Source organism: Balaenoptera borealis (assembly GCF_965194805.1).
Source record: "Balaenoptera borealis genome assembly, chromosome: 18".
NCBI lineage: Eukaryota > Metazoa > Chordata > Mammalia > Artiodactyla > Balaenopteridae > Balaenoptera > Balaenoptera borealis.
The window spans coordinates 56908250-56931199 of record NC_138877.1 but is presented as its reverse complement, the minus strand read 5'-3'; positions in this window follow the sequence as shown (position 1 = coordinate 56931199).

Here is a 22950-nt window from a genome sequence, read left to right as displayed (position 1 = left end):
AAGAAATCGGTAGGACACAATTTGTGTTTTAGAAATTTCTCTCACACTGATACATAGTAACAGTGGAATCTTGAGGCCAGTAGATATTTTATGAGGCTGGCAAGGTTATCAAGGTGATACAGTGGCTCAGACCAGTGAAGTGACAGGGGAATTAAAAGGACTGCACAGATCCTGTAGATTTTTAAGTGGTAAAATTGGTAAGACAGAACAAGAGTTGATGTGTGGTATAAGGTAAAGGGAGATGGCCAGCTTGAAAAAATTGAGTTTACTGGATTGATAAAATCAGTCGGACAGTGACGTCATTAAGATAGGGAACAGAGGACAAAAGTTAGTTTGGATAATGAGAATGTTTTTTTGCCCTACGCTGTACAGAATTAAGCATTCTAGAAAGAGTTTCTAATGGTATGTTTTATTTTTTAAATTCACTAAATATATAGTTTTTAATATTATATACAATAAATAATATATCTCACTAATGGCAAACAGATTTTTAAAGCATATTTTATTTTAAATTAATTAAACAGTAATATTCTCTCAAAGATAACTTCACTTAATGTACTGGAAATGATCTGGGAAAAGAAATAATTTGAAGGGTAACTAACCACTATTTTGAATTTTACTTTCCTTACACTTAAATATAACTTATAATCATAAATGAATATAAAGTTTTGCTATAATTAATATATATTTTTCATAAAGAAAGATGTTTTACACCCCCCAAAAATGTTTCTAAAATATTCTGTATTCTTGTGTTTTTACCATTTAGTTTTGCCTATTTATTGTAAAAGTGCAAACTGAGATTCAAATAGTGACACTGTGCTGCCACCTGCTGGAAGATGTGGGGAATTGTCTGTTTTAAATAATGGAATGACAGTGATGTGTACTGCACTGAATAAGAAAACTCATGTGATGTTCAGGATATTTTTCTATTAAAAGAGTATCGCGGGGCTTCCCTGGTGGCGCAGTGGTTGAAAATCTGCCTGCCAATGCAGGGGACACGGGTTCGAGCCCTGGTCTGGGAAGATCCCACATGCCGCAGAGCAACTAGGCCCGTGAGCCACAATTACTGAGCCTGCGCGTCCGGAGCCTGTGCTCCGCAACAAGAGAGGCCGCGATAGTGAGAGGCACGCGCACCGCGATGAAGAGTGGCCCCCACTTGCCGCAATTAGAGAAAGCCCTCGTACAGAAACGAAACCCCAACACAGCCATAAATAAATAAATAAAATAAAATAAAATAAATTAAAAAAAAAAAAGAGTATCGCAATGTACAAAGCCATGTGCCAATATATGTTGATATTTTCTTTAATTGTGATCAAATCTATTTTATGTATTCTTATCCACTGTGCTCTCCATGATTCAACTTTTCAGTCTTATTTCTTTTGTAAAAGCATATGCATTCAGGAAATTAAAATTTGATTTTAACTAAGAATTAATATAGAAGGTCATTAAATATTTATATTCAGTAAATCAGAAAATCTTTACCACATCTGGGTGTTTAAATGGAGTCAAAAACAAGTGTGCAGGAGAAGAAATACAGTGATCAACATGGAAAAGTGAAATTGAGGTTTATATGTAGTACACTGATTTAGGACATGGGTGTAGGACTCACTTAGATTTGATTACAACTCTGAAGCTTAGAAGGTGAATTTGTAAAAGTCACTAAAGCATTCTATCTCAGATCTTTGTACTTAAAATGGGAATCATATCATTTATAACATAGGGTTTTTTGTAAACATTAAATTTGGTACTTGAAAAGTACCTGCACAGTACTCTTGTGTATGACATAGAAAGCATAAAAAAAGTCTCACAATAGTATTTTTGGATAATAAAAACATTTTAACATGTTTAATAATGCTTTTAAAATATAAAATAAACACCATAATTATGTGCTTTCTTGGTGAACACATATATACATATGAAGTCAAATAATGTTTTAATATTCTGACTAGAATGAATCTAATAAAAATCACTTTTAGGAATTAGGTGTTAATAAGTATACAAAAATCTGCTTTTAAGTAGTGCTTACTTTTGCTGTACTGCAATAATAGGGATGACTAAATACAAGCTTGATCTTTATAGAACTGAGTGGATTAACTCAAGTATTTTTGAATTTTAATAATTTTCCAACTTCTATTCCATTTGATCATACTAAAATTGCCATTTCTAATGGCTCTGATTGCTAACAAAATTTAAAATCTAGTCAAGTGTTTCACAAAATTTGGTCTATAGATCACTGGTGGTTCATGTTTATCATACTTACTCACGTTACATTAGTTTTCGATTGCTGGTATAACGAATTACCACAAACTCAGTTGCTTAATACAACACAAACTTACTACCTTGCGGTTTTATAGGCCAGAGTCCAATGTGAGTCTTACTGAGTTAAAATCAAGGTTTTTGCAGGAAGCCTCTGGAGGCTTTAGAGGAGAGTCAATTTTTTTGCTTTTTCCAACTTCCATAGGCTGCTTGATTCCTCACTTGTGGCCCTGCTATCTTCAAAGCCAATGGCATTGCATCTCCTTGACCATTCATTCTTCCATAGTCACTCTTCCTCTTTTGCCTATCTCTTCCACTTCTAAGGATCCTCGTGATTGCACTGGGCACAGCCAGATAATCCCCTTAAGTTAATCACACCTGCAAAGGCCCTTTGCTATGTAAGGTAACACATTCGCAAGCTCTGAGAATTAGAACACGGACATATTTGGGAACATTATTCTGACTACCACATCTGTCAAATGGCATCAAGTGGCTTGGCAGTTTAAAAAAAAAAGTAGTTTTGTTTTGCCATATATTTCACAATCTTGAAATGCTGAGTCATTATTTTCTCAGCCATCACATTAGAGTCTTAATCATTACCTCCATAATTATATTTTGGCGAGAAATGTGATGAGAAATTTATTTATATTTTCTGGTCCAAGATCAAGCCAAAAATACACAAAAACGAAACATCATTTTTGAACATCAACTTACAGAAATGACAATTTAAAATTGAAACATGTATTTGTGTACAACATGGTCCAAAGATTGAATGAATCAAAGTCTGCTTTGAGGTGTATGAGGTTCATCTGGCAGTCAATAAAGTTTAAACGTGAAGAAAAATAAATATATCAAGCCAGGCTTGCCATTTTATCTTGAAAATTATACTATACTACTAGTCTTTTAAAGGTCAGATTACACTGGAAACTTCTCTGTTTCTATTTCAGTATTATTTTTAAAAATTATACAGCAGTAAACTGCGTAACATATGAAGATAAAAATTAAATCCAACCCAATTTTGATGTTTTGTCAAATAGTATTTATCAAATGTTTGCTTGATAGTGCAAAGTACGGGTTAACAGACAGTTTTTACTTTGGGAGAGTAATCAAAGGAAACGCTGAGTTGACTTGCATAGACATCAGTGTTATATGATCCTCTTAGAACAGTGTTCTCTAAGTGTATTCAGGACCTCCTGCATCAGAATCACCAGAAACTACTGAGCAAGGACTGACTCAGAATCTGTGTGGACCCCAAGGTTCTTAAGAATCTGCAGTTTGAGAAACATTATCTTATATCACATATTAGTATGTCATATACTATGCATTACATATATCATATGGGAGAGTAGGAGGATGTTAGGAATGGAGAATTGTTATTAAAATCATGACGGCCATTAAAAATTGTGAGAATCCTTTCTGTAGTGAGAAACTCTTTAAAGTCAGCGTTGTTTTTTCTTATTTTTTCCTTATCATACAACTAGCTTATTTTCAGTGGAATAAAAGTGTAAGTGTAACTGAGTAAATAATTACTCATATTCCTTTATAAATAAAGAAAAAGGGATAAAAATGTGAAAAATAGAGGAAATGTTACTTGAAATATTTGAAGATAAAGAACTTTACTGTCATGTATAATATTAAAAGTAGCTTATTTTTATATAATGCACTGATTCTGAGTTTTTCTAGTAACAGAGTGAGGGAGACATATAGTCAATCTACATGACTATTAAAATTCCACTTATGGGAATTAAAGAGAAACACCTCTATAAAACCTACAAATACTAAAAGAATTACAAGAAAATATTATGAACAACTTTATGCTAACAAATAAGACAAATTCGATGAAACTGAAAAATTCCTAGAAAGACAGAAATTACTGAAATTAAATCAAGAACAAATAGAATTTGTAAGTAAACTTATATGAGCTAATAAAATTGAATTAAGAATTTATCACAAAAGAAGCTGAGGTGGTTCTATCAAACTTTAAAGGTAGAAAAGATATCCCAATCCTACACAAACTTTCCAACTCATTTTATTAGGCCAGTATTACCTCAACATGGATGCAAGACAAAGACATCAAAAGAAATCAAAACCACAAATCAATATCTATTGTGAACATACACACGAAATTCCTTAAAAATATGAACAAATGGAATCCAGCAACATATAGAAATCTGTATACATCATAACCAAGTGAAGTTTGTCCAAGGAAAGTTTGGTAATGTAAAATCCAAAAATCAATGAACATAGCACACTATAATTGTAGAATAAAGGACAAACAAATAACAACAGCAATACAAGCAAAGGAACCAAAAACTTACACACGATTATCTGTGTAAGCGCAGGAGAAGCATTTGACAAAATGCAACATCTGTTCCTGTTAAAAGCATTCCGGAAACTACATATAGAATGGAAATTCCTCAAACAGCTAAAGGACTACTATGGAAAACCTACGGCTGACATCATATTTAATGATGAAGGAGTAAATGCTTTGCTCCCAAAACTGGGAATAAGATAAAGGATGCCTTTTCCTTACCACCTCTGTTCAACATAAGCACTGGTGGGTTGAGCCAGTCAAATAAGACCAGAAAAAGAAAACACATGCAGATTAAAAAAAAAAAAGAGGATAAAACTCTCCTTATTCTCCTGATTTGCAGGTGGCACAGACCTTCTTTGGTGAAAACCCCAAAGAGATCTAGCAATATAAAACAAAGCAAACAACAGAAAACAATAAATTATGAGCAGCTGAAAGTGCAGAGATTTCTCATCTACCTCTATCATAACCCCTGGCACACAGTTTTCCCTATTTTTTACCTACATTTGTTACAATTGATGAACCAATATTGACACTTTATTATTAACTAAAATTCATAGTTTTCATTGGTGTTCACTTGTGTTGTATAGTTCATGGGTTCTGACAGGTGCATGATGTCACATATCCAGCATTACAGTCTTATATAGAAAACTTTCATTGCCCTAACAATGCCCTGAGCTCTGCCTATTCATGTCTCCACCCTGCCTTCAAACTTCTAAAAACCACTCCTCTTCTTACTCTCTCTCTAGTTTTGGCTTTACCAGAATGTCATATGGTTGGAAACATAGAGTATGTAGCCTTTTCAGATGGGTTTTTTCCACTTAGAAATATGTGTTTGAGATCCCTCCATGTCTTTTTATGGATCACTTCTCTTTATTGCTCAAAAATATTCCATTTCATGGGTGCACCACAGTTTGTTTAATCTATTTGTCTGTTAATTTTTTTCAATTAAAAAAAGAATATCATTTTGCATCAATTTTTGGCAATTATGACTAAAGAAGTTATAAATATTTGTGTGAGCTTTTGTGTGAACATAAGCCTTCAATTCATGTGAGTAAATATCAAGAAGCATGAATGGTGGATACTATCATAAGAGTGTGCTGAGAAAAACTAACATTATCTTCCAAAGTGGCTACTTTCCCACCAGCAATGAATGAGAGTTCCTGTTGCTCCACATCCTTGCCAGCATTTGGTGTGCCAATCTTTTCGATTTTAGCCATTCTAATAGGTATGTAGTGCTATCTCATTGTTTTAATTTGTAATCCTCTAATGACAAATAACAATTTTTATGCATCTACTGATATGATCCTATGATATTTCTTCTTGAGCCTATTGAGATGATGGATTACATTGTTTGATATTTGAATGGCAAACCATCTGGCATACCTGAAATAAATCCTAATTGATTATAGTATATAATTATTTTTATACATTGTTGAGTTAGATTTGTTAAAATTTTACTGAGCATTTTTCCATCTTTGTTCACAAGAAATGTTGGTCTATAGTTTCTCTTTTCTTGTCTTTGTCTGGTTTTAGTACTGTACTAAAGGGTAAATCTAGCCTTACAGAATGAGTTAGGAAGCAGTCCCTCTATTTACATTTTCTGGAAGGGACTGCAAAGAATTGGTATAATTTCTTCCTTAAATATTTGGTGAAATTCACTAGTGAACCCATATGGGTCTGGTGCTTTCTGTTTCAAGGGTTATTATTAATTCATTTTCTTTGATACATATAAACTTATTTCAGATTATCTATTTATCCTTTTGAATTTTGCTAGTTTGTGTCTTTCAGAAAGATTGCTCATTTATCTGCGTTATCAACTTCAGGGCATAGAGTGTCATACAGAACATTTCTTTATCATCTTTTTAATATCCATGGAATTAGTTGTGAGACTCTCACTGTCACTCTCATTTCTTTATTAGTAATTTGGGCCTCCTCTTTTTTTTTTTTTTTTTTTTTGCTAACCTGGTTGGAGACTTGTGAATTTTATTGATCTTTCCAGAGAACAAACTTTTGTTTCATCAATTGCCTTTACTGATTTGTTTTCAATGGTATTGATTTCTGCTCTAATTTTAATTCTTTTCTGCTTCCCTTGGATTTATTTATTTTTCCTTTCCTAGTGAGTGAATGTGAACATTAGAATATTGATTTTAGATCTTTTTTCTTTTGTAATGTATGCAATCAATGCTAATAATTACCCTCTAAACACTTCTTTTGCTACATCCCACAAATTCTGATGAGCTATACTTTCATGTAGTTCAAAATATTTATAAATTCTTTTTGAGAATTATTCTCTGACCCATGTGTTATTTAGAAATGTGTTGTTTAACCTCCATATACTTGGAATTTATTACTGATTTCTACTTTATTCTATTTTAGCCTGAAAACATACTTTGTTTTCTATTCTTTTAAATGTGTTAAGGTGTGTTTTATTGTCCAGAATGTGGTCTATCTTGATGAATGTTCCATGCCAGCTTGAGAAGAATGTATATTCTGCTGCTGTGGGATAAAATATTCCTTAAATGTCAGGTATCCAGTTGATCGACGGTGCTGTTCAGTCAATTATATCCTTACTGATTTTCTGCCTCCTGGATCTGTTAGTTACTGATAGGGAGCACTGATGTCTCCAACTATAATAGTAGCTTTGTCTATATCATTGCACAGTTCTATCAGTTTTTGCCTTACATATACACATTAAGGATTATTATACCATCTTGGAGAATTGACCCCTTTTTCATCATATAATGTTTCTCTATATCCCTGATAATTTTCTTTGTTCTAAAGTCTAGTTTGTCCAAAATTAATATGGCCACCTGCTATGCATTGAATTGTGTTCCCCCCAAATTCATGTTTAAGTCATAAGCCCTAGTACTTCAGAATGTAACTGTATTTGGATTAAGTTTTTGAAAAGGTAATTAAGCTAAAATGAAGATTATTAAAATGATCCAATATTACTTGTGTTCTTAAAAGAAGAGGAGATTCGGTCACAGATACACATACAGGGGGAAAACCGTGTAAAGACTTAGGAAGAAGACAGTCATCTATAAACCAAGGTTAGAGGCTTTACAAGAAACTGTTCCTGTCAATACCCTGATATCAGACTTCTAGCATTCAGAATTGTAAGAAAAGTAATTTCTGTGTATTAAGCCACTCAGTCTGTTAGTACTTTGTTAGGATAACCCTAGGACACACTACAGTTATTAACACTTCCCCAGCTTTCTTCTGATTACTGGTAGCATGATATATCTTCCTCCAGCTCTTTACTTTTAATCTGGGTCTTAAATTTAAAGTGAGTTTCTTATAGAAACCTATATGGTTGGATCTTGATTTTTTTAAATCCACTCCAGCGATCTCTATTTTTTATTTGTTGTACTAGACCATTCAGGTTTAAAGTGATTATTCATATAGTTGAATTAATATCTACCATATCTGAACTTTTTTCTGTCTGTTGTCCTTGTTCTTTATTTCTTTACTTCCATTCCTTTTCTGCCTCCTCTGAAATTAATTGATCACATTTCATGATTCCAATGTCTATCCTCTCAGCATATTAACTATACTTCCCTTATTTCTTTTATTAGTGGTTACCCGAGTTTGTAAAATAATTTACAACTAATATAAATCTCTTTTCCAATAGCACTATACCATTTCATGTATAATACACACACCTCACAACACAATATTACCAATTTCTCCCACCTGTCTCTTAAAACATTGCTGTCATTTACTTCATTTATCCACATGCTATAATAACCCAATACATTGCTATTATTATTTTGAAACAAAATCTTATCTGTTAGATAATTTGAGAGTGAAAAAATAAAATATTTTATTTTACCCATAGTTATTCCTTCTCTAATGTTCTTGCTTTCTTTATGTGTTTCAAAGTTTCTGAACGATATTATTTTTCTTTTCTGTGAAGAACTTCTTATGACATTTATTTCAAGATAGGCTTACTGGCAAAAAATTTCCTCAACTTTTGTCTTAGTATTTCTTCTTCATTTTTCAAGGATAATTTCACTAGATACAGAATTTTAGGTTAGCCTTTGTTTCTTTCTTTGAACATTTCAAATATTTTACTACACTCATCTTATATCAAGAGTAAGTTATTATTAGTAGACCATACCACTTATTATAAGGTTGAGTTGATAGCAAAGCAGAATAAACGTTTACTGTAAGGGTTTTAGTTTCAATGAATATTGAAGATGTGCTTCTTTACCTAACATGAATATAAATTTCAGAATTTATTTTTAAATAAAAGAATACTTACTGCTGAATTATTCATACCAATCAATTCTAGTTTTAAGGGAATAAAATAAAACATTAGATGCTTAAAATAAATGAAAATATTTTCTATTCAAAATTAAATAAAAACACTACAGGCCCTCAGAAGAGATTCTTAGATTTGACTTTTCCAAGTGACCTACTTTTAAGCAGTCATAATTACTTCCAATCATCTTTCTATTCAATTTATGAAATGAAGGTTTTGCTTTTTAATGGGTAATCTGCATTCTCTTAAAGACTGAAAGCAATGTCTATGGCTTAGTTATTCTTCACTGAAGCAAACTTTTTTGGGACTCAATTCTCATCTTATAGTTAAAATGCACATTTCAGGAAATTAATTTCAGGCTTGAAAGACAAGAGGCATACATATATCCGATACGGTTACAGCATAAAAAAGCAAGCAACTTTGATCTCTAAAGTACTAAATGTCATGTTCTGGAACTCCTCTGAGATAATGTAAGTTAGATCCTAATTTTCAAAGAAGTCTACATGGAAATAATAAGTGCAAAATAACAGATCCAGTATGTGTGGTTGATGTAATGAGAATACTAATAGGAAATGCTTCAGTTAACAAAAGGCAAGAGAGTTCACATCATATTTAAACCAAGGCAGTGTGAACAATGAAGGTTTTGAAATACTTTATTAAAAAAAACCCCTATATTTTCTTAATTTCTTTAAATATGAAGCAGTTAAATCATATACTTAGATAAATGAAGGTGATTCGATGGCACATCATTTCTTTTCAAGTCTAAATTGTGAACAGGTAATGGTTATGCAGTGTTGCATGTTTTGTTTTGGAGTCCAATGTTCTTTGAGTTTTGTTTTGGTGATATTTTGACTTTATGAAAATCAGGATATTAAGCTTAAATTCTCAGAGCCATAGCTTTCTCCTCTGTAAAATGAAGATGATACTTAGCCTGGTAGCAATGTAATCGTTTTGAAGATGAATGATATATATATTATGAAATAATTCAACCTCTTTATATACTAAGTAAAAATGTTAAGTTCCAAACTTGTAGTTAAATAAAAAACTGGTAAACAACTTTATAATTATAATTTGTTTATCTTCAATAGGCTCTAAAAATCAGTAAGATTATGTCAAGTGGCGAACTGCTCTCAGTGAAGATTGATTTGTAAAACAATAGAGTTTTACAAGTAAATAAATTACCCTAAAGGGCTATGATTGCTTCAATAATGTAAAACAACAACAAAATTTAAAATAAATTAAAATAATAATTCTTTGCTTTGGTTGCTACTTTCAATTCACTAGTGAAAAACAAAGGTTCAAAAAATGAAGTATACACCTATCTTAAGTCAAAGTTGATATCTGAATACGGGTTTTCCGAGCTCTAAAATCCGTATGTGTACATTTTGTTTTGCTTTCCAGCAGACCATCCCAGTCTTCACTTTTTTCTTTTCGTAAGATTTTGGTGTTCTTGGCAAGTCTTGGAAGTTTACTTATTTTCTCAAGGAGTTCTAATTCTATGTTCTCCTTTTCAGTATAATAAAGAATTTGATGCATGCTCGTATTTTCTTTTAAGTGCATTTAAGATATATAAGGTAATTTGGAGAAATTTTCAAATTACCAGAGTCTTTCTTATTCCTTCATCACCCAGGCCCCTATGTGGAAGCTAAAAACAGCAACTTATAATATATTCCATGATTAAAAGTACTTTTAAAAATTGTAAGAAGTATGAAAATAAATGTGCTGCCTTGAACTTCTGGGGATCAGTGAGGCATGTGAGTTCAAACATCATTTTGCAGGTGGTTTGCTACTTGAATAATTAATTTATATGTAATATGTCTTTAATTATATCTAAGAACTTATCTTGGTAGCTCAAATGCTTACTTAGGTTTTATTTTGATCTTTTATTCTTAGAAATTATATAAAAACAGAGTAGTCTAAAATAATTTGCTTTGTAGATAAGAGACTGCTAAACAGACAGCTATAAACGTTTAAGGAATCCCTTATCAAGCATGGAGTATAACACCAAAATGTAATAACAGTCCTAGGAAAAGTTCAGGCCACAAACTTTAACACAATTTTTAATATTCATGTGACCTTTAGACTTGCTATTACTTTTCCAAACAGTTTTTCTAGAAGATCTAAGGATATTTAAGAATGAGATCTGTTTGTCAGGTGTCTTTTGATTAGCCAGCATAACATTTAAAAAAAAAAAATAAGTAAACATCTAAAATTTTGGAGATAAAAATCAGGATTGGTGAATTATCTATGAGAGAGAGAGAGACAGAGAGAAAGATAATGACATAAAAGCCTGCTTTACTTCCCTCCTCCCACAGGTGTATGGCATTTACAGCTACAAATGGAGCAATTACCCCCAGAGAAATGCAGAAACAAACTGAGTGAATCCTATACGCTGAGTTAATGAGAAAATACCCACATCAAAGCAGGAACGGCTGAGACACACTCCCGCCATAAACCCCAGCGCCGCACAGCACCCTACAATCAGGAGGGAACCCCCAACTCCCAGATTCTCCCTGAGGAGAGAAGAGTTAGGACCTCACATCTAGTGCCCAAACTTGTAAGACTCCCAATGGAAGGGCGGGGCCCAAAACGCCAAGCCGTGAAAGCCCGTGGCAATGAAAGCTATTGACGAGTCCCACACTACAGCAAACAAAGAAGCGGTTATTTTTTTTTTTTTTCTTTTCCCTTAGAAACTACTTATTTTCTGTTAACCTTATTCCATTTTCTAAGACTCTGTGGAAAAACAACATAAGACCACTCAGTGGTTGTTCTTACCGTTCAGAGGCCTGAGCAGTGGGAGCTGCAGTCCTGACTCCAGCAGAGGCCTGAGGCCTAGTCGGTCCTCAGCAGGGAGTGGCAGGATGGGCACTGGGGCTCTTTCAGCACCGTCTGCGGCCTCGGGTTGAGGAGCAGTAACCTCGGGAGCTGTAGCAGTCCATTCACCGTGAAATTCCTACTCATTTGCGGCCCTTTCTGCAGACCCTGCGCTTCCTTTCCAATCTCTTCAGGACCTGTGGAGATCACGAGCGACCGCCCTGGATTTTCCCGCGAGAAGATGCCGCACATGCGCAGAACTTCCCAGGCTAGGCCAGTTTGCACGGCGAGAGACCCGCTGAGGGAGTTCCGTTGTTGCTCAGATGACGATGTCTGGTTAGCACAGAGGAGGGTCTGGTACCGAGAGCATTGGTAGACAGGTTAATACCAGACACCTCTGTGACACCTGGTGGGCAGCCCTAGGATCAGTGACCAGGAGTCGCGGCTCCTGAAAGGCTTCCTGGATCTGGTGAACCGGAGGCTTAGGAGCGAAGCTGCGGCAATAGGAGTAGTTCCAGTGATAGCAGCGGACGTCAGCACAGCTCCCAGGTCAGCATTCCTCGAGGATGTGACTCTTACATCATTCAGGTTTTCAATGACAACAATAGCACGAGCTGCTGGCAAAAGCTTCTCTCAGGTTCTCCTCACTTTTATGATGCAGATACCATCACTTTACCTCTAGTTGAAGTACTGTTCCATGTGGAAGTCACGGTTGGTGCCTCCTAAGTGGATTCCTGCTTAAAGGAATTTAGGACATCCTTCTCCTTTATTTGTAGCATATCGGTATCTTCAGACATTATAAAAGTTTCCTTTAATTTAGGACGGGAACCCAGAACAACTTCACGTAGACCCTGTGTATCTCCTATAGGTTATTGTTTTGTGGTTCCCACGGAGCTTACATAAAACTTAAATGCCTAAATCTTGTGGGCATTTAATAAAGCTTTCAAGAGGCATCAGGAAATTCAGGAGAAGGCAAAAAACTATTTTTGGAACTTCTCTTGCCTTTCACAATTATTAAGATATTGTCATATTTTTATACTGTAGGCCATTCCCGAGCTCTTTTTAAATTATGCATGCACAATATGCATGTGATGTAGGCCTAGTTATTATTCCTGCTACAGAAAAGGATATTCAGAGGGTGATGATCTGTCCAAGGTGATAGATTTGGTAACTAGCAGAGCCAAAAACAGGACCCAAGTCTCCACGTTTTAATTTGGAACTGTATGTTTTATACTAAGGGAACCCTTGCAAACAACTTTCCGAAAGCATGAGAATCAAAGAGCTTACAATATAAAAACCTACCCAAGAAGTCTGTGTGTGCATGTGTTTGAATGTGTGTGTGTGTGTTTTAATAGCTTCTTGAGTCTCTGAAATTCCCAGTACATGGCCTTCTTAAAATATGAGGTCAGCTCCTGAAATGATTTTTAAACAACTTAATAACCCTAATTTTATTAATTTGCAGTACCAAGGATTTTATTTTTTCATTTCTGGAATACTTTACTATTCTAATAGTAGAACAAAGTAATATTATTATGCATGCTTGTCATAATGCATTATTGAAAAAACAGTAAAATAATACTGTTTGAAAATCAGCTTTTCTTACTGATCAATAAACTTCCCTATACTCAATAGCTGAAATGAACCCCCCAAACTGAATTAAGATGAGTGTGTTTTGGTTTCTCTACCCCAATATTGCAATGTTTGTGAAAAGATATACAATCGAAAATATTTTAATTCAGGCAAACATGGTTATCTTCATTATTCTTATAATGTTGACTCATGCTTATATGATACTTGTTGCATGATCTTTTGCCAGCCATGTTAAATCTTCCTGTTTTATACTAAGTTTTTTACACATCGAAATCTATGATGCTAATATAATAAAGGATGACTTTAATATTACTTCACTTACATTGAAAATTCATTTTGACTCATATGTCCTTGAAGTTCTATTTTATCTTATATTCTACAATTTGTAAATTTTTTACACATCCCTGCTCTTCTGTTTCCCAAAGAAACTGGGAATGGAAGAGCTATTTTATGTGAAAATATCAGTAGATGAAGCTGTCACATTCCTAGCATGGTCAAAGTAGTAACTTTTTATTCTGGCAAGAACAGTCTGTTCTAGTATTTCCAACTCAATTATTTGTACAGAAAGGCATCTGAATGACTTTCAGACAACTCGTGATTTTGGTCAAACTTCTATCACTTTTCCTTTTGCCATCCTTTCACCTCTATTTCTCTTTTACTAAATTACTAAATTTTTCAATGATTTTTAAAAAATAATTCACTTTTTATTTGATAAAATACATTTTTGACTTATTTCCACTAAAGCAATGATAATCTTCATAATAGTTTTGGATCTCTGTAAACAAAGAAATAAAAAGAATATATGCTTGCTTTAAAAATTGTCCAAGTGATTGAGAAAAGTTAAAAGTAAAAGTTACTGTAAACAAAACTTTCCTAAACATTGAAAGATATTTTATAAGGTCAGTTTTTCATGTATGAATTTTCAGTAATTTTGTAATTTTTTGTTTTGCATTTTTAGTTGCTTGGTTCCCACCACTGAAGACAAGTTTATAACCATCAGAATATTCCTGAAATAATACATCAGTAAGTCCTCAAGGTTATTATAATATTCAAAATATTAACAAAATAATATACTGGCCAATACCATGACATATACTGTACTAGTTTATGAAAGAAGATTTGTGCTCTGTTAAGTAGTTGGCAGGATGGCATGAGTTTTCCCTCAGGTTCAATACTGCTTTCATCCAGGTTCTAGCATTAACTGTAAGACTATTTTCCACACACAGTAAGATAACAGGGTTGAAGTAAGACCTAGAAAACTTCTTATGCTCCCACTGAGACAGCCACTTTACTTTCTCTCTCAAATATCCTGCCTAAGCGTCCAGTCCCATAAAAGGACACTGTTATTAGCATAGCTACCTACACTTCCGTGGTCATCATAACTCCCTAATTTAGCATGAGAGCTAGACTCATCATGCCTTTCATTCTAGGTGATCTCAGTCCCCACAAACTAGTCAACCGCCCCCAAATTCCTTAATATTTAGACTCTTAAAAGACCAGCACTTTGATTTGCTTGTTATAATGTGATTCCTCCCTGTTTGCAGTCATCTATGTCCTTCTGTAATTCCCCTCATTCAGTGAAGATTTTAATGTGCTTCCTTGTATATTACCAGTTATATATTTCATCATTCATGATCATTCAATGTAAATATATCATCTATTCTCCATAGTTTCTTGACGTTTTCTCCTCTATTGAATTTTTCTTCCACCTGACCTCAGACATACTAATTGCGACACCTAGGTTTTCAATGAGCAGTAATTGAACCACCTCCTGAATTTCAATATCTTTTATCTTTCTATTGCCTTCTATCTTCATAATGCAATCACTCAAATAACTTGATTCTAAATTTTTATAGTCATTTCTATAACCTACAAGTTACTGACCTTTTTTACTTTTCATCAACCTCTCACAGCCTGACTTCTCTGCATACAGAACCAGTTGTCCACATTTATAATTCTCTCCTTGCATATATCCTCAAGTTTGCTCTCTCCCTTGATTAAATTCCTGAGATTGGCAGGGGGGTGTTGATTACAACCACATTTGAATTTTACATTCTGCCTGCAATGCAGCATGTGAATATAGCTGGGGACACACACACAAACATGCACACGTGTGCACATTCTCACCTTTCATTAATCAGTATAATCCTCAAGGGAGTTCTCCTATACTTATATCAATTCATTTTTCCTATTTTTCTATGCAACTAATTCTCTATGCCTTCTTCTCAGTCCTCAGTTAGTTTTGCTTCTTACATCGCTGAGCTAATGTAGGCAATCAAAAGAGGTCTCCCATATCTACCCAGTGCAAAAATTATCAGACTTTTGCTTTGTTTCCTCTTTACAATGAATGGTTTAGAAATATTTCCATCCAAGGCCAAAATCTCCACATGTGCATTGAATCCCACTGGTGTATCTCTACAAAGAATTCCTATTTGTAAGTTTCCCTTTTTTTTCCCTCAAGAATAATTCCTGTCAACAGTAGGAAACACTTTAATATTTTTCACTGCAAAACAAATGAACAAACAACCTTTTGCAGCATCTTCCTCCACTTACTACTCTTGTGCATGTTTCTGTTTTGTAGCAAATCATCAAGGAGTGTTCTACTTACATTATTCTCCATTCTCTCCTGTTGAATTCTCTGGAATCCAGGCCAGTCAGATCCTTGTCCCCACTACACAGAGGAAAGAAGCCCAATGATCTCCACTATGCCGATCTAATGACAATTTTCATTCTACAATTCATTCAGTGTATTAGCTGCATTTGACATAGATTGGTTTTCCGTGATAACTGCTTTATTTTGCATATCAACTTACTACACTGTTCATTTAAAACCTTTCTCTCTAGGTAATAGGTAGGTAGATTGATAGATAGATAGAGATAGAGATAGAAATTACATATTTTTCCTTTATGTATCCCCAAAATCTGTACTCTATAATAACTCAAGAAGACTTGAGCCTCTTCTTTGTAAGTATTCTCTCCCTACTTATTTGTTTTAATAGACTTCATTTTTAGAGCCATTTTACGCTCATAGCAAAATTAAGAGGAATGTACAGAGATTTCCCATAAACGTCCTGCCCCCACACATGCATAGACTCCTCTATTATCAACATTTGTTATAATTGATAAATATATACTGAGACATCAATATCACCCAAAATCCACTCTTGGTTTTGTACATTTAATTTTTATGGAGATGAAATATGTCCTTCATTTTAGTATCATATAGAGGATATTCAGTCCTGTAATAATCCTCTGTGTTCCAGCTATTCACCACTCATCCTCACCCAATCCCTGGAACTCACTGATCTTTTTACTGTTTCCATAATTTTGTCTTTTCCAGAATGTCACATAGTTGGAATCATATAGTTTTAGCCTTTTCAGATTGGTTTCTCCCACTTATTAATATGCATTTAATGTTCCTCCATGTCATTTAATGGCTTGATAGCTCATTTCTTTGTAGTTGTGAAAAATACTCCATTGTCTAGAATACCACAGTTTATCCACTCACCTACTAAAGAACACCTTGGTTGCTTCCAAGTTTTGACAATAATGGATAAGGCTGCTATAAATATCCATGTGCAGGTAATTGCATGAACATAAGTTTTTAACATCTTTGGGTAAATATGTTTAAGAAGTTCAGTTGTTGGATCGCATAGTAAGGGTATGTTTAGTTTTGTAAGAAACCACCAAACAGTCTTCCAAAGTGGTTGTATTATTTTGCATTCCTACTAGCAATGAATAAGAGTTCACATTGCTGCACATCTTGCCAGCATTTGGTGTTATTCGTGTTCTAGATTTCTGCTGTTCTACTAGGTATGTAGTGGTATCTCATTGCTGTTTTAATTTCTATTTCTCTGACAACATATGATGTGGAGCATCTTTTTATATGCTTACTTACCATATATATATCTTCTTTGGTGAGGTACCTATTAAGGTCTTGGCCCATTTTTTAATCAGGTTTTTTTTTTCTGTTGAGTTTTAAGAATTATTTGTATATTTTGAATAACAATCCTTTATCAGATATGTCTCTTGAAAACATTTTCTTCCAGTCAAGAGCTTGTTTTCTCATTCTCTTGACATTGTCTTTTGCAGAGCAGAGGTTTTAATTTTAATGAAGTCCAGCTATTCAATTCTTTCTTTCATGGATCACGTCTTTAAATTTGAATCTAAAAACTCATCATCATACCCCAGGTCATCATGCTTCTACATCATCTTCCAGAAATTTTACAGTTTTGTGTTTTTAATTTAGGTCTGTGGTCCATTTGGAGTTAAGTTTTGTGAAGGGTATTAAGTTTATGTCTAGTTTTATTTTTTGCCTGTGGATGTCCTGTAGTTCCAGTGACATTTGTTGAAAAGACTATCTTTGCTCTATTGTATTACCTTTGTTCCTTTGTCAAAGATCAGTTGACCATATTTTGTGAGTCTATTTCTGGGCGCTCTATTATGTTCCATTGATCTATTTGTCTATTATCTTGCCAACACCACACAGTCCTGATTACTTACATCTATAGTAAGTCTTGAAGTGCAGCAGTGTTAGTCCTCCAACTTTATTCTTCAAGCATTGTGTTGGATACTCTGGAACTTTCGCCTCTCCAATATAAACTTAAAAATTTTTTTTTTGTATCCTCAAAACAAATTGGTGGGACTTTGAGTAGGCTTGCTTTGAATCTATAGATCGACTGGGAACCACTGACATATTGACAATACTGAATCTTTCTATACATGAATGTAGAGTATCTCTCCACTTATACTGTACTAAAGTTTTGTAGTTTTCTTCATATAGAGCCTGTCCATATTTTGTTAGATTTATACACTTAGGTACTTTATTTTGGGGGGTGTGAATATAAAGAATATTTTGTTTCTAATTTCATATTTTATTTGCTTACTGCTGGTATATAGGAGGTTGATTGACTTTTTTATATTAACCTTATATCCTGCAACTTCTTTATAATCAATTAGTTCCAGGATGCTTTTTGTAGATTCTTTTGGATTTTCCACACAGACCATCATGTTATCTGGGGACAAATACAGTTATTATTTCTTCTTTCCCAATTATTCCTTCCTTTTCTTTACTTAGTACATTAGTTATGATGTTGAACAGCAGTGGTGAGAGGGTGAATCCTTGCTTTATTCCTGATTTTAGTGGGAGAGCTGAGAATTTCTCACTTTGAGTTTCTAAGTTTGATATTAGCTGTAAGTTATTTATAGATATTGTTTATCAACTTGAAGAAAGAGCTTACTGAGAGTTTTTGTCATGAATAAGTGTTGGATTTTGTCAAATGCATTTTCTACACCATTGACTAACATTAAGTTTTCTAATCCATAATGGATTCTATTTCTATCATAAAACTAACCTAAGAGAATTTCCTTTCAACAACCAAAAAAATGTGATGGTCACACTCAGTCTCCCATTTGCACTAGCTATACCAAAAGACTTCTTTAGCCTGAAATGAATAATATATATATTATATATATATATATATATATATATATATATATATATATATATATATAATATATATATGGAGTTAGTTTAGTTGGCATGTGGATAATATTACCTCCCAGACATACTTGCTCTCTCTCAGCCATTGCCATAGCTCTGAACATAGTGCAACAATGTCTACTCTTCCCTAAATAAAAATAATAGCAATCTGGAGAAATCTAACTTCCTATACAAGGGGATGAGTGAGAAGATCCAAATAGCTTTAACCCAGAAGCTTCTGGCCTGTTCGACTGGAAGGACTTCTAATTTAATGTAATAATGTTGAATGGGACTGCTCACTTTGAAAAAAAAAATAGCTGACTTAGGTCAGTTATTCTCTAGGAGCAGATTCTGAGGTGGGGATTCTTGTTCAAGTATTATTTGGGGTATGCTTTCAGGAGAAGGGGAATTGAGAAAGCAAGAAGGGATAGAGAAATAAAGTTAAGCAAGAATATATTCTTAGCTTTAGAAACACAGACAAGTCCTGGAGCACAACTTAGAACAGTTTTCTCACCTTGAGACAAAAGGCTGGCCTTTGGCATCCCTATGTCAGGCATTAGGCAAGGTCTGCGTAGAGTGGCTCCCATTTGACCATGCTCAATTAAGAAAAGAGGGAAGCCTGAACTGCTATCAGGCAACAATAACAGAGCTGGAGGATGGAAAGTAGGCCAGGAAAGGGGCTAGGGATTGGAAATAGCAGCATCTACTCTTAGAACTGACACGTATACAGCTTTTTTGGGCCAGGTTTCCCTACAGAGAGATGCCTCTGAGCTTTTTCATTTTAGATATGGCCCCAAAAAACCATCTTTTGCTTAGCAGTCAGTATTCCTCAGTAAGAGTGAGTCCTGTAAAATTAAATCCAGAAGGTCTGGAGACCTCCATCACAAGATATTTGGAAACACTTGAGCATATCTCAGTGCATATCAAAAATGGATTGCATCTTAGGAAGATGATAGATTTAATAAGTTTCATTTCTGCTGTCACTAACTAGGACATGGAATTAGTACCTCTGAACTTCACAAAGAAATGGTAACCAAGGTGCATACACAGTCACCAAAACACTAAGTTGTTCTCTCTTGGTAGTTTCTGTGTGTTTGAATTCTTTGCAATAATCTTAAGTAAAATACATTTTAAAAATCTATTTTTCCCATGGCTCAACTATATAGAGGAAAATATTATTGTTAATTATTTGATTGTGTTCTTCCAAAATGAATATTATCCTGCCTAGTATTTTGCCATAGTTAAAATGTTAAGCTCAATAAGAAAAACATGGGAGAGAGAGAAGATGGCGGAAGAGTAAGACACGGAGATCACCTTCCTTCCCACAGATACAGTAGAAATACATCTACACGTGGAACGGCTCCTACAGAACACCCACTGAACGCTGGCAGAAAACGTCAGACATCCCAAAAGGCAAGAAAATCCCCACGTACTTGGGTAGGGCAAAAGAAAAAAAGAAACAACAGAGACAAAAGAATAGGGACGACACCTGCACCAGTGGGAGGGAGCTGTGAAGGAGGAATGATTTCCACGCACTAGGAAGCCCCTTCGCGGGCAGAGACTGCGGGTGGCGGAGGGGGGAGCTTCAGAGCCACGGAGGAGAGTACAGCCACAGGGGTGCGGAGGGCAAAGCGGAGAGATTCCCACACAGAGGCTCAGCGCCGAGCAGCACTCACCAGCCCGAGAGGCTTGTCTACTCACCCGCCGGGGCGGGCGGGGCTGGGAGCTGAGGCTCGGGCTTCGGTTGGATCGCAGGGAGGGGACTGGAGTTGGCGGCGTGAACACAGCCTGAAGGGATTAGCGCACCACAGCTGGCTGGGAGGGAGACCGGGAAAAAGTCTGCAGCTGCTGAAGAGGCAAGAGACTTTTTCTTGCCTCTTTGTTTCGTGGCGCGCAAGGAGAGGGGATTCAGAGCACCGCCTAAAAGAACTCCAGAGACGGGCGCGAGCCGCGGCGATCAGCGCGGACCCCAGAGACGGGCGTGAGACGCTGGGGCTGCTGCTGCCGCCTCCAAAAATCCTGTGTGCGAGCACAGGTCACTCTCCACACCGCCCCTCCCGGGAGCCTGTGCAGCCCGCCACTGCCAGGGTCCCGTGATCCAGGGACAACTTTCCCGGGAGAACGCATGGCGTGCCTCAGGCTGGTGCAACGTCACGCCGGCCTCTGCTGCAGCAGGCTCGCCCCGCCTCCTCTGTACCTCTCCCTCCCCGTGGCCTGGGTGAGCCAGAGTCCCCGAAGCAGCTGCTCCTTTAACCCCGTTCTGTCTGGGCGGGGAACAGACGCCCTCAGGCGACCTACACGCAGAGGCGGGTCCAAATCCAAAGCTGATCCCCAGGAGCTGTGCGAACAGAGAAGAGAAGGGGAAATCTCTCCCAGCAGCCTCAGAAGCAGCGGATTAAAGCTCCACAAACAACTTGATGTGCCTGCATCTGTTGAATACCTGAATAGACAACGAATCATCCCAAATTCAGGAGGTGGACTTTGGGAGCAGGATATATTAACTTTTCCCCTTTTCCTTTTTTTGTGAGTGTATATGTAAATGCTTCTGGGTGAGATTTTGTCTGTATAGCTTTGCTTTATAATAGCTTTATTTTACTTCACTATATTATAGCCTCTTTCTTTCTTTCTTTCTATTTTTTCTCCCTTTTACTCTGAGCCGTGTGGACGAAAGGCTCTTGGTGCTCCAGCCAGGCATCAGGGCCGTACCTCGGAGGTGGGAGAGCCAACTTCAGGACACTGGTCCACAAGAGACCTCCCAGCTCCACGTAATACCAAATGGCAAAAATCTCTCAGATATCTCCATCTCAACATCAAGACCCAGCTTCACTCAATGACCAGCAAGCTACAGTGCTGAACACCCTATGCCAAACAACTAGCAAGACAGGAACACAGCCCCATCCATTAGCAGAGAGGCTGCCTAAAATCATAATAAGGCCACAGACACCCCAAAATACACCACCAGACGTGGACGTGCCCACCAGAAAGACAAGATCCAGCCTCATCCACCAGAACTCAGGCACTAGTTCCCTCCACCAGGAAGCCTACACAACCCACTGAACCAACCTTAGCCACTGGGGACAGATACCAAAAACAACGGGAACTACGAACCTGCAGCCTGTGAAAAGGAGACCCCAAACACAGTAAGATAAGCAAAATGAGACGACAGAAAAACACACAGCAGATGAAGGAGCAGGGTCAAAACACACCAGACTTAACAAATGAAGAGGAAATAGGTAGTCTACCTGAAAAAGAATTCAGAATAATGATAGTAAGGATGATCCAAAATCTGGGAAATAGAATAGACAAAATGCAAGAAACATTTAACAAGGACGTAGAAGAACTAAAGAGGAACCAAGCAACGATGAAAAACACAATAAATGGAATTAAAAATACTCTAGATGGGATCAATAGCAGAATAACTGAGGCAGAAGAACAGATAAGTGACCTGGAAGATAAAATGGTGGAAATAACTACTGCAGAGCAGGATAAAGAAAAAAGAATGAAAAGAACTGAGGACAGTCTCAGAGACCTCTGGGACAACATTAAACGCACCAACATTCGAACTATAGGGGTCCCAGAAGAAGAAGAGAAAAAGAAAGGGACTGAGAAAATATTTGAAGAGATTATAGTTGAAAAATTCCCTAATATGGGAAAGGAAATCGTTAATCAAGTCCTGGAAGCACAGAGAGTCCCATACAGGATAAACCCAAGGAGAAACACGCCAAGACACATATTAATCAAACTGTCAAAAATTAAATATAAGGAAAACATATTAAACGCAGCAAGGGAAAAACAACAAATAACACACAAGGGAATCCCCATAAGGTTAACAGCTGATCTTTCAGCAGAAACTCTGCAAGCCAGAAGGGAGTGGCAGGATATACTTAAAGTGATGAAGGAGAAAAACCTACAACCAAGATTACTCTACCCAGCAAGGATCTCATTCAGATTCGACAGAGAAATTTAAACCTTTACAGACAAGCAAAAGCTGAGAGAGTTCAGCACCACCAAACCAGCTTTACAACAAATGCTAAAGGAACTTCTCTAGGCAAGAAACACAAGAGAAGGAAAACACCTACAATAACAAACCCAAAACATTTAAGAAAATGGGAATAGGAACATACATATCGATAATTACCTTGAATGTAAATGGATTAAATGCTCCCACCAAAAGACACAGGCTGGCTGAATGGATACAAAAACAAGACCCATATATATGCTGTCTACAAG